Below are 13,578 nucleotides of genomic sequence, written 5' to 3' on the forward strand. Positions count from 1 at the left end.
GCACCCACGTCGAACCACCTGGTTACCGACAGAATATCAGATATTGAAAATACACAGGCTTTTTATCTAATAAAATACTTTTGTTTCGATCGAATATCTAAATTTCAGTTGAAAAACATGAAACATGAAAAACATTTTTTTTTATTTCACATATTATAACTATATAAATATTTTGTTGACATTTAGGCGATTTTTATATTGTGCAATACTATTGACTAATGGCTTAGAATTTTGTCGAATCAACCAATCATTGAGGTCTTTTTGAGAACAGTATGTGTTAGATATTTCTATGAGATGTCAAATCGACATGGACAAAAATGATGGAGTCATTAACACACATACAGATGATTGTATAACAACGACTACTTTGTGGATTGATTTAATTTTTTCCAAACTACATGGGATTTACATCGTACTTTGTTTATTCTTTCACAATTTTGCGCTCAGCATTGTATTTTTCAGTTTTTCCTCTTGCACTTTTTGTTTTGAAATCTAAAAAAATCTAACGGAACTTCTCCATTCCACATACACAAAATTTAAACAATGAGTGACACAAATCAATTATTGTAACTGACCAGAAACGATTAATTACCGATTTTATGATACGTATTTCGAAATGAACCCAAAACGTGATCCCAGCCGAAGTGTTAACCTATAGAAAGTATAGTGTGGCCATCGTTATTGCCGATCGGTATGGTTCCCATTTCAGATCACTTCTAAATTACGGTGATGTAAGCGAAGATGACTTTAGAAACCGCTCTGGCCGGCGAAAAGACAATTAAAATAACCATAGACAATTCACAGAGAAAGTCACCGTGCCATTACTCTTAGCATTCATTTACATAATTATTGATTGGTAAGTTTCGGTGTTTATTCTGACCATAACACAAGCAGTAATGAAATTATACATCACGATGGTATGCTGTTAATTTCCGTTCAGAGCGTCAGATAAAAACTGTTGTTATGTTTCATTAGAAGTGTCATATATTGCATAAACTTTGCATTTCCATTATATTCCGTTTGGAACGGATAATCACTGTATTCAAACATCGCATAATGATTTGAAATAAGGTTACGGCATAAGCTTTATTGCCTTATTCAACGATTGATTTGTAACATGCAGAGATACATGTTTTCTTTTCCTTTGGTGTTCATCAGGCTTGAGTATATGAATGTAGATATTTATACAAGCTGGGTTTTCTGATCATTTCTTTTGCTTAACTGAAAATGTTGCAATTCGGGACTGGACCGAACGAAAACTATTATTACCATCAAATTTAACACTGAACGTAGAGGCAATAAAATGGGTGTATCTGGTCCGATTTTTTTTATTCTCTATGTTAACAGTTCGATTCGTGACGTTTGAAAATCTATCCATGCGAATGTTTTTTTTTTCGACAGAATTCAGTAGCTTCAGGATATGTGTGTCGGCAGTGCTCATATATTTAGGAAATATTTCAAAGATTAAAAGAAGATACCATGACTGAATGCGCCGTACGGAAGCAAAGGCCAAGAAAACCTAGAGGGAGACAGAGAAAGACGATACCATGTGAACGACAGAGAAGAACCTGTCTTTCGCATTCTAGTACAAACTAGTTGGTGTTAAAACAGTGTTGACTTTGGGTAAACAGGTAGATTTTATAAACAATGAGTGTAAATTTCTATTAAAAAAATCAAGAAGGGTGAATAATTGACTTTTTGGTGGTCATTCCACAGGGAATTTGATTGTTTTAGTTCAATCATTTCTAGGGATTCCAGCAGATTTGATTTTTTGTCCTCTATTTTTCTGTACGTAATGAATTGTAGTTAATTTCGAAATAATGGTTGTTCTCTAAAAGGCGGCAATGTATAGCTGAAATCGATTTTCTCCATTTCGAACCTTTTTTTATGTTCTGAAATTCTCGTTCTGAAATTTCTAGTTGTTTCTTCTATATACACTTTTAGGCACTATCCAAGTATTTGCTCGTAGATATCTGATTTTTTGTTCTTGGCATTGCTTGATTTGTTGTTTTTCAAATGGCTACCTAATATATTAACAGTTTATATGCTGTTTAGTTAGTGACCTTTTCAGTTTTTCTGATGAATTTTCGGTATTCAAGAAAAAATACTACAAGAAAGAACAGAAACTAAAATACTCATCCTTACTTAATTCATTTTCATTAAAATTCACTAGAATCAATTGTTATCGACCAATTATAGTATTGCAACTTTATTCTAGTCTACTCGTTCCTAGTGACTAACTTGTTCAATAATTAACATGAATAGTGTTATTAATTTCAATTCAAAAGCTACATTGATTGAATTTTATGCAGTTGAACTTATTTTTGGCGATTGCTTGAGAAATATTTTTGTTAACCTTAGTCGTGACACTTTCTCGCACAACTATCACTTGTCCACAGAAATGTTCGAATTCAGAGAAAAGAAGATCAATTTTACTTTACAAATATACATTTGGTACGATAATTCAAAGGAGTTTTGACAGCTTCACTATCACCTTCTTCATTCATCTCAAATCCAATAGTACACCTCACTAATGCATCAGACTCATTTTCTGGGAATTCTTTCAACAAGGACATACCCTGCTCACCAACAATTTAGTCAATGGTTGGGGTTGATTACTAGAAGGAGAATCAGGTTACTGACCTTCTTGGGATAATCAGATCCAGTTACAAATCTGGATATTCCGTACAATTGCTGGAAAGTCTTGGGGTTCAAATCAAACATTATCTACTGATTCAACCATCAGTTATCAAAGTGCGAGGATCAAGTTGGGAATTGAAGAAAAAAGTAACTGGCGATATTAAGAATGTTAAATAACAGATTTTCATTAGGTAGCTCAAAGAGATCTACAAAAAATATACATTTCTTGAAGTGATATCTTCTTATGGAAGGGTGAACCGCTTCGTTACCTAACGCATAACGGCGCCAGTTACGTCAGCGAAAGACAGGCTCCTCCTCTCTCGTCGGATAGACGATCAGTGTTTAGTGTGCGTAAGGCATGTACTGTTGACAGTATTATAAAAATATAACCAGCAAGCACGCAAATTCTTTTATTATGTGAAATGAGGCTATTATTTATTCATGTTACATTATTTATTATAATGTTCCTATTCATTATATATGTTCATACATAAAAAAATTAATAAAATATTTTATAAATAACCTTTTCACGTCCGTCGGTGGCCTGAGAGGTACAGTTTTTTAGAACAGTAATTAAATGGCAAGATTTTGAGAACAATCAAAGGCACGAAAATTGAAATCAGTTTCTATCATTCACAAATCTATGAATGTAAATATTCAGAAAAGTCTCATTTCGCTTCAAAAGCCTCATTAGTAACACTTTCAGTGATCATTTGCTGTACTTATTTTATGAGTGTAGGTACTTCTCTCATATGAATTATTCATTAGCCTCTGGTATGTATCGTTAATGAATGGTGCGACATACATTGTGTGAGTTTTCATACAGATATCTTGTAAAAAATTACACAAACACTTGGCTTAAAAGCTAAAACACATAATAATAGTGTGAGAACGCATTGTGTGCGATACAAGTATTATTCTTACTTTCCATTTCATTTAATAATTCCCATTTAATAGTTAGACATATTTATGGCGCTCATGCTGCTAATTACAGCGTTGGTAATGTACGAGTTTTATTCGGCAGCCTTTCAGGATGTATTTTTCAATGGTAATTATTTATCAAGGAAGATAAATCTCCAGTAGTCGAAGAAAAGTAGGAATGGAAAGGATTGTAACTGCAAAAAGGGAATTTCTTTGGTTGGATATATAGGTTCTTCCAAAAGGGACTTTGACAATTGATGAAGGTCATCTTATTGAAGCTACGCCTGTCAAATTAGTTGCACGTGCCAATAATGAGTGATTTTTTTGCTGGTATCTTTTTGGCAACACTGTTTTTTCACAGAACACGCATAAATCGTGTCTTGTGTCATTGTCAAACTTGTTCAGTTTGGTCTATAATTTAACCATGAATCGACTTACGAATGAACAACGCTTGCAATGTTATTATCAAAATTCATGCTCGGTGAAAAAAGTGCATCGTGCACATCTTCCAATTTATGGGCAGTATCGTCGGCCTACTGAGGAAGCTATTCGAAAGCTTGTGACTAAGTTTCGAACCCAGTTTACATTATTGGACATTAAACCACCAACACGCATACGTAGAGTGAGGACCGAAGAAAATATTGCGCCTGTATCCGCCAGTGTTCGTGATGACCGTAAAATGTCGATTCGCCGCCGTTCGCAGCAATTGCAACAGCTACCGATGCATCCCGAAAAAGTCACTGTTTGGTGTGGATTATGGGTCGGTGGCATCATCGAGCCGTACTTTTTCAAAGACGACAATGGCCGGAACGTTACTGTGAATGGCGAGCGCTACCGTGTGATGATTGACAACTTTTTGTTGCCCAAAATGGAAGAATTGGACATGCCTGATATGTAGTTTCAACAAGACGTGCCACATGCCACACGGCACGCGAAACAATGGCCAATTTAAGAGCCGCCTTCGGTGAACAGTTTATCTCACGTTTGGGGCCCGTCAATTGGCCGCCTAGATCGTGTGATTAAATTATATTGATCGTTCTATTGTTCTTGTGGGGCTTTCTTAAGTCGTAGGTGTATGCGAATAAGCCACAAATCACAAAGGTCCTCAAAGCAAAAATAACCTATGCCATCGGTCAAATTCAGCCTGACTTATGCGCTAGAGTCATGGAAAACTGGGCATTTCAGATGCATTCCACACATAATGGCTTTCTTATAGATTTGAAACCCTTCTTAGAATGGTGAAATTCCGTAAATATTCCTTGTTTAGGTTTTGTTTCAATTCAGTCATCAACAAGTACTTTTTCATGATTGTGAATTTCGAATCTTTGAAGGCATTAATAATAATAATAATAATAATCCTTTATTTGAATGCACAGAGGTTACATAAATAATTAAAAACAATTACAAATTTACGTATACATGTATATATAAGAAATATCAATAATATAGTTAAAAAAAATATTTTCAATAAAAGGAATGGAATAACAACACTTACAAAGTAGGATCTTTTTCAGCCTTGATTTAAAAATATGAACATTAAGGGATGATCATCAAGAATATTTTTGAGCTTACAACCAATACAATAAAACTTTCTTTGGTACAGACATGTGCGATGAAAATTAGGCTGCAAGAGACTTCTATGACCGTGTGTTATAGCAATTATTGTTATCTACTGCAAACTTATTTTTTATTCTTATGGATATAGATAAGTGCAAGCTTCCAGTATATATAAACTGTGAACTGTTATTACACCAAGAGCTATAAAGTAATGATGACAACTGGTTCTCATATCAATACTTTCCATAATTCGAAAGCGTATTTTTGAAGAACGAAGATCCGATTCATACCGGCACTGTTTCCCCAATTCAGTATACCATACTTCATGTGGGAGTGGAAATGTGCAAATTACAGCGTAAGCAAAACATTTTTGCTGCAGTGGTCTTTCATATACTTTATGCTGTACCAACTACTTCTCAGCTCATTAGACAATAGTTCTATATGACTTGCCCATTGCAGATGTTTGTCGAAAATTACTCCCTCACCTCATCACTACATGTTATGTGTTTTTCTGTGTTTTTTAATAACACAGGTGATATTTGTTTAGAGCGCCCAAAAAATACTGTGACTGTTTCGTTGTGATTCAGTAACAGACAATTCTTTTCAGACCAGCGAATGATATCTTCATAAATCCTCTCAGTTTTACTTAGTAGCATGTCTATGCTTTTTTCAAAAATTAGTAAATTGGTATCGTCTGCATAACACACTATTTTTATATCGTGGTTTCTTTCCGTTAGACTGATTATATCATTTACAAATATATTGAACAATAAAGTTCCCCATACAGATCCTTGAGGTACACCTCGATTTATTTCACGGTAACTACTCAGAACTTCATTCAGTCTAACAACCCGACTTCTACCACTCAAATATGATTCTAATAATTTTAGCGGTATCCCCCTGTCATACGATTTTGACTTACTAAATAAAAGCTTATGATTGACTAAGTCGAAAGCTCTTGAAAAGTCAATGAAAAGACCCAGAGCATATTTTCCCTTATCAAGATTCCCTACAAGACATTTTTGAAAATCACACATAGCAGATTCTGTGCTCATATTTTTACAGAATCCATGTTGATTTCTGGATAACAGTCTCTGACTCCACAAAAATTATGAGAGTTGATTAGTGATGTCCATTTCAATGAGTTTAGAGAGACTTGACAGTAAACTGATGGCTCTATAATTGGAGAAGTCATCAGAATCAACTGTTTTGTATAATGGCAGAACCATAGCTAACTTCAAACATTCTGGGAAAACTCCTTCAGAATAACAAAGATTGATGAGAAAAGCCATTGGTTCACATAAACCTGCATACGATTTTTGTAGTAGGTTATTTGATATTTCACCAAATCCACTTGAGCTGGAAGATTTCAAATTACCAATCAATTTTTGACACTGCCATATTCAACTTTAGATAACCCAGATCATGCTGATTAACCGAAAATGGTTCTCTAGTGAAATGGATGTTAAACTGCTCAACCATTTCCGGGGCAGTCATTTGTTTACCATTTTCATCGTGAATGTTGATGGGTATATTGTTTTCAAATTATTAATAATTTTCCATACAGTTTTTGATTCTTTATTTGATTTCATTATCAAATCATCGTTATGTCTTTTCTCAGCCTCTGACAATACATTGCGGTAGCGTTTTTGTAGCTCTACTCTTGGTTGATGATATATTGGGTAAGAGGTTGATATTCAAAGAATAGACACTTTTTTTCATAGAACAGTATGTTCGAGTCCAAAATAAAAGATTGAAATCTTTCTGAATAAAACTATATAAATTCATAGAAATTCAGCATTTTCTAGAAATAAAAGTGTTTGTGAAAATTTTTTAATTATCATCATGGATAGTTCAGTAAATAATGAATGTGGCAATAATTCATATACAACATCCATTAGCCCGGTTAAAGATTATATAATTCCATTTTTGAAATAGCAGCTTAATAAATCACATTGATGTCATTTTCAAGTCAATATAATCGCCATTTAGAATGGACGACCAACATTTGTTGTAACATCAACAACCCACATTATCCAGCATTACTTGTAAAATTTCGTTTCAATATAAGACTATCGCACAGATTTCAGATTTATTGTACAACGTGCTTAATTAACAGATTTCACACATCAATTATATGAAGAAAGTTGGAAGATCTTTAACAAAGGCAGAGTTCATGCTTGTCCGACCGGAATATCTCTGTATTTTGTTAAATTGTCAAAAAAACCGGAAGCTCTCGAAACGACGAATAAAGTATATTTGGGTTAATCCGTTGCTGTGCTATACAAATGACCTTCGTAAAGTGCGTGAGTTCTTAACAGTTCTGCATCTGTGAAGCAGGAATTTTGTGTCCCCTCTGAGATGACTTTCAAGGAGAGTAAAGGACTAAACTATATCCATACAATAAAAAAAGCAACCCAAACAATGATAAATGCATGATCAAAGCATGATAATCACGCACATTCCCATCTATTGGGTAAAATAAATAAGCCTTCTCACACTGGTCAATCAGATTTAACTGCAATCGGCCGGTGGAATTTATTGTTACAGTGATCGAAGTGGTAAGTTACGTTTTAACGCATGTGGTGTGTACATATACACACAGAAACACAATCGGGCTTCCGCCCATCTCATAGCTGTGAAACGACAATTTTGAACATTACAGATGATGTTTTCAGCGCACTTGACCATAAAAAAGCTACAGCACTTGTTATGCTTGATTTTTCGAAAGCTTTCGATACGATAAATCACGTTAATCTCCTCACTATCCTCGAATCCATTGGTTTGTCAAATATCGCGGTTTAACTTTTTGAAAACTATTTGAGCGAGCGAGTGCAAATAATTAAACTAGATAATATAGTATCCAGGCCATTGAAGATAAATCGCGGGTGTTCCACAAGGCTCGATTTTAGGTCCTCTACTATTTATATTATATACCTCAAACTTTGTGAACGTAATCAAATACTCCAAAATAAACCTATACGCACAATTACATCTTTCATTCCACCCTTCGGACAAGATTACTGTAATGCAGATGCTAAATGAAGACATAGCCTCATTGATTTCTACCTCTGCGCAGCATTGTCTTCAAATCAATGCTAGTAAAAAGTTTTGGTCTTTGTCGCTAAGAGAGAACTGAATGGCTTTCAATTAACTGTAGACAAGGATGTGGTTGCACCGACTGATCATGCAAAAAATGTAGGTATCATCCTTGATTCAAACTTGAAATTCAAACATCACATCAATAAATGCATCAGTATTGCCTATATGAACATCAAACAAATTTATACCAACAGACAATGTAAAAACCATAATCTGTGAATCTCTTGTATTATCGAGATTTAATTTTGGAAGCACAGTCTATGGACCATGCATTGATTATGAAGATAAACGTAGAATTCAGGTTGTTCAAAACAATTGTCTACGTCTAATACACGGCATCAAACGTGGCCAACATATATCACATAAACTCAAAGATACCAACTGGCTCAATATGGCAAAACGGCAATCATTACATGCTGCTTGTCTATGTCATAAAATTATCACTGAAAAAGCTCCCAAATATTTATACAAGAAGTTGTCATACCGTTCAGATGTCCACAATATCAACATTCGTTACAGGGGAAGACTAACACCCCCCATACACCGTACAGAATTATTTAAAAAATCTTTTTCATACCAGATCGCACGAGTGTACAACTCAATCTCTGATGAATTTATACTGATGTTTTTGAAAAAATTCAAAAGAGCTTTGAAACGGAAATATTTGAACGAAATCCAATGTACACCCATTGTCAATAAGAAGGGTGGTTCGTAACATTACTACCTTCTTTTTTCTAACCGTTTATAATTACGTCTAATATTCTATTGTGTCAATTATATATTTAGTACTTTCACTCAACAATTTGTAGATAGTTTTGAATATTTTTCTGTGTTATTTTTTCTGCCGATTTTTTTCCTTTTTATTGCATTACATATGTGTATGTGTGTATATGGGTACATATATGTGTATATGTATCGTGTATACATGTATATATAGTTCTTTTTTTTTTGCCTAAGATGAAAAACAGAGGTTGCATCTTTTGATGCAACCAACTGATCTTCAGCCTTTCCCATTTCAGTAAATGTTCTCATTTATTTATTGTATCATTATGGGAATAAAGACCGATTATTATTATTATTATCTGGCCTAAAAGACCACTCACCATACAAACTCATCGGCTTCGTTGAGAATCTGGGTTTATTCGGTCGAGTGTGAATTGGTGTGACCCACAATAAACCCTTGCGGGTTGCGGTGGAGGGTTGAATAGACCCACTCACTTTGGACTTATTCTAGTGCGACTCTGTACAAGAAGCCTTGTCTGGGAGATCACATGTACTAAGCATGATAATATTTTGGAGCATTCTGTATGCTTTTTTATGGGTGTTCAATCTGGTAATTCACGATCCGTTCAAGGTCATTCGAGCGTGGACCTGTGCACGATCGCGAGCTGAGACTATACGGGGTGAGATAATGAAGTCTGACTATAGGGTGGGTCATATGGAATAGGATACAGGGCTCCAATGGCCTTGAACGGATCGTAAATGACCAGAGTGAACCTCCATAAGAAAAAGCATGGGAATTGGACCTAGAAGCGGACTAGTATCTTCACTAAGGAGATATTGAACTAATGTAAGGGGCCATGTTCATGTTTGATTGAATTTTCCGCATGGCAGTGAATATTGTAAAGATTGTGTATGTACCTAGTGATGAGGAGACTGTCAAGTTCATTAGGATCCGTTGTCACTTCAAAATCGGACAAAATGACTGACATTTATTCTACGCCAGAGGTTCCAGTTCTACCTGTACATACAGTTTCGGTCGAAAAGTTGTATTTCGAATGATATCGATTTGAAGACAGTTTAATCGGAAATATTGAATTTTCCCTAAACAATTTCGAACGTCATTCAACAATAACGGATTGGACGATTCCCCAGGGTGTTGAAATCAAAATCATTCAATACCTATCACTGTCAAAACTGTTGATGTAGAATTCAAGTTGTTTTTATTCGCATCAAAAGGATCTAAAAAATCCCTAATTGCTTAATTGTGACAATGAAAATTTGCTAATAGTTTGATGAAATGAAAATTAATTTCAGTGTAAATGTTTAAAATGAGTACCAGTTGTATGGTATTTTCAATAAAGTGGTTGTAATAGTGATGGTTTTTGTTCAGGAAATAATTAATTTTGTGAAATTAATTTCAATTATTAGATTTACCTGACTATTACATGAGGACACATTGTAAAATTAATTTAAGACTAGTAATAAGGCAATAATGTGAAATTAATTTAAGACACTTAAGACACAGGTACCTAGAATAGATATCTATGGTATAAATAAGGATAACTTTGTAAGTATGATTAGTTTGATCTTCCTCTTGAAGATGATCACTTGGTGATCGAAACACGTGTCGAGGTCTTAAAATAACGGTTTGGTGTTGAGAAAAAACTCCAGTAATATACAAAGGATATTACCCGTTATAACTCCGGCAAATTCAATGGGACATCTCAATGAAAGGGGAGGACAAATACCTGCCCAAGCCCCAATTAATGAACCATCAACAACAATGGCAAATTCACTAAGGCCATCTAACTGTATAAAAGAACAAACAAGAAGATAAAACGTTCACTTTGAGTAAGATGCGCTCGCATATAATAAGTAAAAGTTATCAAAGCATCAAATCCAGCAGACAACTGTTTCTGCCTATTGGGCATCGTCAGTACCAAGCAGGCGGTCCTCGATTGAAGAAAAAATGTGAATAACCAAGAAGAGCACTTAATAAAAATAACTGCGTAAACGCTAGCGAGACATAAGTGGAACCACCTATTATTGACCTGAATGGTACTTATCTATTTATCTTTTGATTTTCATAGAATTACTTTCCAGCAGCTTGAGACTGCGTTAACTTTTCTCGATTTCATATAATTTCTGGAAACATGTGGATTCGTTGGCATTCCAGGTTGCTACCCAAGTTTCTGCTACCGCACTTGTCGGTTGATCAGTGAATTCACCAATTCTGACATAAAAAACTTGGCAAGTTGACTTGGGTAGCACACCAATTGGTGGTTCCACTTAAGTCTTGCTTACCTTTGTGCAGTTATTTTTATCAAGTACTTTTCTTGGATATATATATATATATATATATATAATATATTATATATATATATATATATATATATATATATATCTATATATATCTATATCTATCTATATCTATATATATATCTATAAATGAACTTATACTTAATCAATACGTTGATTGATTTTGACAGTATTAATTGCCAGTTACCGGTTTTTTAAATTTATGCGTTGGTTGAGTGTATTTCAATATCAAATTCATTATCATTTGAAATGTTTCAAATAGAAAGCACTTTTCGAATTTAATATAAACATTATAAAGATTGTACGAAAAAAAAAGTTTCTGAATATTATACAATTCGGTTTTATCAGTTGAGTTTTTGAATTTATTGAACAAATCTCAAAATGAACTTTTATAGACTATACACCGTTGCTGGAACACCAAAAAAGTTATCGAACGGTTATATTTGTTATGAATAATATTTGTCATATCATAAACAATGAAGTATATGTATATGATCAGTTGTCCTATTTTCGAAAAAAAATAATTAAAAACAATAAAGACAAAACTTCGGTGTCGGATAGATCAGTAGTATATAAGCTGACTTGTGGCTCTTGTCCAAAAATGTATATTGGCCAAACAGGAAAACATTTTCCCAAAGAATTAAAGAAAACAAAAATAGTTTTGTAAACAGAAAGACCACGATTTGCAAACTCCTTTTTAGCAGAAGGACATGAGTTCAATCGTGAATACGATGTGTTAGATTTAAAAGAGAATAGTTTGAAACTCAATCTTCTAGAATGTTTAGAAATCAATAGATTCAGGAATTTTGGAAATTTACTGAATGATGAATCAGAATTGAATAACTTCCCGTTTTAAATATTATTTCAAATCTGGAAAGTGGTACATAAGCTCAGGTAATTTAATTCATTACAAACTTAGATGAAAATCAGGTACTTGAAATGTAGGTACTTCAAATTGTAGAATAAGGTATATTTAGCATTGAATGTGTAGTGAAGACACGCACAGAGAAGCCATTGTATGACGTTTTTGTAAAATCGTTTAGTGAAAATCTCACAATAAAGTGTTTTTTGAATACGTTCGAAATAAATTTCCCAAAATCAAATTCCGAAACGAAAACCTTCAAAAATCAGAAAATGAGGATCCACACACACGTGTCACTGATCTAGATCACTGTCACCAAAAACGGTTTTTTCGAAATAATCACCAATCACGGCACTTCTTACCTGGCCAAAAAGTATTGCAGAAAAATCCAATCTGGCAGTGAGCACCAACTAACTAAAAACTAGCGGATTCTTCTCGCGATATCCTCTTTTATATGCAGACACAGAGGATGGATGCGACTGTGATCAGTCAAATGAGTTTCAACACTTTCTTCTATGCGCATCCTCTTGCTATTACACTGGTCTAGTGTAGTGGAGAGAGTGTGTGTGACTTATGGGGGTTTGCGTTTTGGAAAAATGGTTTTCCAGTCTAAGCCGAAAATGTCACAGAAGATTATGCGGTTGATGCGGTTCAAGTAATGTATCTGCTGCCATAAAGACGATTTGAAGAAACTATCTAGTGAAATGTATTTGCATTAAATTATATTGGGAGTATTTCAGAATTATCTATAAGAGCATGTTTATGGTTTTGAAGTCTACAAAGCATCCAAAATATTATAAAAAATCAGTAGGAAGTGATCTAGAATAGTCAATGATTGAGCCAAAACTATTACGTTGTGTTTCAAAGTAAACTGTTCCCTGGAAATGATACAATGAGATGAAAAACTTGAGTGTTGAAAACGATAATCTATCTTGTTGAAGATGAAGAACTATGTCATGTTCACAATTTCATTTCCAAAAAACAGGATAACCTTTTTACTCTGGCATATTAATATGCCCACCATCAGTTTCTCAGTAAGAAGATATCTGATAATTTTCAGAAACTACCTAGGTATTTGCATTCAATTATGCCAGTATTGATGGAGCATTATTCATTGAAGCATTTTTAAACTTGTCAAGTCTATGAATTACACAAAATATTCAAAATTTCTTATATTTTCTGATGATCTCAAACTTTATCGAGCAATTACTTGCCGGGAAGATGCTGAATTAGTTCAAAAAGATCTCGAAGCCTTTTCCATGTGGTGTAGAAATAATTTGTTAGAGGTGAACATTGATAAGTGTCAAATCATTACGTTCGCTAAAGTAGTCCAATATTCTTTGAATATACGTTGAATAATACCTATAGCTCTTGAAAAGGAAACATTTATTCGCGATCTGGGAGTTGAATTTGATAGCAAAATTAATTTTAATCTTCAAGTATCAGAAATTGTG

At 34.1% G+C, this 13,578-nt stretch overlaps 1 protein-coding gene across 1 annotated transcript in view; it reads right to left on the minus strand.

Moving 5' to 3' along the window:
• The window catches only part of LOC111505000 (uncharacterized), a 54,348-nt gene extending 41,725 nt beyond the window's left edge, over positions 1-12,623 (minus strand). Inside the window, 1 exon segment of the mRNA XM_074179549.1 lies at positions 12,487-12,623. The gene's annotated coding sequence lies outside the window, so the exon portion shown is untranslated.
• Between the last annotated feature and the right edge of the window lie 955 nt (positions 12,624-13,578).

Source organism: Leptinotarsa decemlineata, unplaced genomic scaffold (assembly GCF_025532065.1).
Source record: "Leptinotarsa decemlineata unplaced genomic scaffold, Ldec_3_MD MMD2_tig00026282_RagTag_RagTag, whole genome shotgun sequence".
NCBI classification, from domain to species: Eukaryota; Metazoa; Arthropoda; class Insecta; order Coleoptera; family Chrysomelidae; genus Leptinotarsa; species Leptinotarsa decemlineata.